This window comes from Coregonus clupeaformis, chromosome 40, assembly GCF_020615455.1.
Source record: "Coregonus clupeaformis isolate EN_2021a chromosome 40, ASM2061545v1, whole genome shotgun sequence".
NCBI classification, from domain to species: Eukaryota; Metazoa; Chordata; class Actinopteri; order Salmoniformes; family Salmonidae; genus Coregonus; species Coregonus clupeaformis.
The window spans coordinates 13,209,102-13,212,152 of record NC_059231.1 but is presented as its reverse complement, the minus strand read 5'-3'; positions in this window follow the sequence as shown (position 1 = coordinate 13,212,152).

Below are 3,051 nucleotides of genomic sequence, written 5' to 3'. Positions count from 1 at the left end.
CTTTTTTTAAATGTGTGTAGGTCACCTAAATCATCAGAAAAATTGCCCCTCCTGAGAATTTTTTCAGGAGCCGCCACTGACGGCTAAGTGTTGCCGGGCGAGTCGGGCTGTGATTTTTCATGCACCGTCATTAGTGGGGACATATAGGGACAGAGCAGGGATGACCCTCACCCATTTCTTCTCTCTCTCTCTCTCTCTCTCTCTCTCTCTCTCTCTCTCTCTCTCTCTCTCTCTCTCTCTCTCTGCTCTCTCTCTCTCTCTGTCTCTCTCTCTCTCTCTCTCTCTCTCCTGTCTCTCTCTCTCTCTCTCTCTCTCTCTCTCTCTCTCTCTCTCTCTCTCTCTCTCTCTCTCTCTCTCTCTCTCTCTCTCTCCTCTCTGTCTCTGTCTCTGTCTCTGTCTCTGTCTCTGTCTCTGTCTCTGTCTCTGTCTCACGCTCTCGCTCTCAATTAAATTCAAGGGGCTTTATTGGCATGGGAAACATATGTTTTTACATTGCCAAAGCAAGTGAAATAGATAATAAAAGTGAAATTAACAGTAAACATTACTCACAAAAGTTTCAAAATAATAAAGACATTTCAAATGTCATATTATGTCTATATACAGTGTTGTAACGATGTGCAAATAGTTAAACTACAAAAGGAAAAATAAATAAACATAAATATGGGTTGTGTGATGTCACGAGAGGCTGTGTCCTGGAGGGACGTTACATCCCCCCGAGGTGGCTGCAAACCCAGACAGCTATGGCTCCATCTGCTGGTATGGTGGGAACTCCACCCCTCTATGGCCAATCTTCCCACGCAGCTGAAACAAATGAGGAGCTGATGAGCTGAAGGTTTGGGAAGGGAAGAGACACACTGAGTGGGAGTGTGTGGGGGTGAAGAGACAGTCTCCAACCTGGGCTCTCTGGAGGACAAGAGTGCTGCACGTCCACTTACTTGAGGGAATATAAGGATTTGGAGATACTTACCTTTGGGAAATACTCACCTTTGGATATATGCACCTGTGGAAATACGTGAGAGCCTTTTGGAAGGACTTTTTGCTGGGTTGGCCACTAGCTGCAACGTGGACTACAGCAAGGCTGGGGAAAAGTTATCTGAGCGAGTGAGAATTATGATTTTGGATGTGGAAGAGACATCCCTGAACTGTATAACCCTCAAAGAGCCACAAGAGAACAGAATTTTGTTATATTTTCGTTAATTTCAAGACCTATAATAAATTCCTTGTTTTGTTTGAACCTTGTCTCCTTGCACTACTTGAGCAATCCCGCTGAAAGCGTGTAGCCTCTGTTCGTGTGACGTCCACAGATGGTGGAGAGAATACAGGCACGCTCAAAGCGTTAATAGTGCATGTCAGAGGAGGATACCGAAGGTTTGATCACCCAGTTTTCCAAGTTGGCCGTAGGCTCCCCGCCGACTGAAATGGAGGACATATTGAAAAGCCCTTGTTGCTGGCCAGCAAGCCCAGATTGCAAGCAAACGTGGCTCTCTTGGAGGAGCAAAAGAAAGCCAACCTTCTGAAGGCAGAGGAATTGCAGTTGCAGAGACAGAGGGTGGTCCAAAATACCCGACCAATAAAGGCAAGTGACTTTATATCTAAGATGGGAGCTACCGATGACATTGAGGCATACCTGCATGCATTTGAGGCCACGGCCACTAGGGAAGCCTGGCCCAAGCAACAGTGGGTTGGTCTGTTAGCCCCCTTTCTAACCGTGGAAGCGCTGAATGCTGTCCGGGGACCTGGGCCCTGACCAGGTTACTGACTATGATGCCCTGAAGTCTGAGATCCTCAGCAGATATGGACTCACAAAGTTTGGTATGGCCCAGCGCTTTCTACAGTTGGACCTTCCAACCAGACCAACCTCCTCGGGCGCAGGGATGCATGAACGTCCGATCGATGCAAGGAAATGGCTGGATCCGCAGAGGAATACAGCAGCGGAGGTGGTGGGAGGCCGTTGTGGTGGATCGTTACCTACGCGCCCTGCCTTGAGGCCAAACGGTTCATCAGTCAACAGGCCCCTTGACCACGGCTGATCTGACCGTGAAGCTGTGGAAAAGTACCAGGCCACAGCGGAGATGCTGAATGCTTCCCGAAAAAGACCCCAGGAGGGGGCGGCCCCACCACAAATGGGAAGAACCAGTCCAAAGGGACCCCAAGGTCTCGAACCCAGCCACGTCAGGACTTATCCCGGCTCCAGGGGGAGCCAGAAACCAGGCCGGGTCCAAGAAGAGTACACCAGGAGGGGGAAACTTCGACAGTGTTACCGGTGTGGGGGAGATGGGACATATCTCCCTGGCAGTGTGGGAAACCAGCCGATGAACCTATGCCCACTGCGTGGAGTCCTCCAGCTCAGCACCCACACACGTTTTGCCTCGCTCTTGGGAGTCGTAGATGGCGGCCCAGATCGACCCCCACCTGCCCGGTAACGGTGAATCACCATGATGTGGAGGCCTTACTGGATTCTGGTAGCCGGGCCACCCTGGTGCGTAAGGATTTGGTGGGCCCAACGTGTCTGACCCCGGGGAAAGTCCTCCCAGTTTCCTGTGTCCATGGGGACATCCAGAGAATACCCCCATTACTGAACTTACAATGACCAGCACCACGGGGAACCATACACGACGGCGGGGGTGGTTGATTCCCTCCCGTCCCTGTCCCTAATTGGACGAGACTGCCCAGCCTTTTACCCACTCTGGAGAGAGTCTCCAGGAGAGGATAACCCGAGTACCTCGGAAACGGAGAGGCAAGACTCATCCTGGGAAGGCTCGGGTGCAATCCTCCGAGTTACTCACTCCGCCCGGGCTCTGATAGGGATGGCAGGTGCCCAGACCGACACAGAGACGGAGCTACAGAATCTGGACAAAGAACTGTCTGGTCTGAAAGAGGACAGCTGAGAGGTGTCGTTTGTTAAAGCAACAGTTAGACATGAAGACAGAAGGAGTTAGATATCCTCCAGGCTTAAACTCCAACAGAGCTCCTTCCTAAGCAACAGGAGGAGCTGGAGAGGGCTGCGCAGGACCATCGAGGAGTGTGAGGAGACCCTGCGCAGTAGTAAGG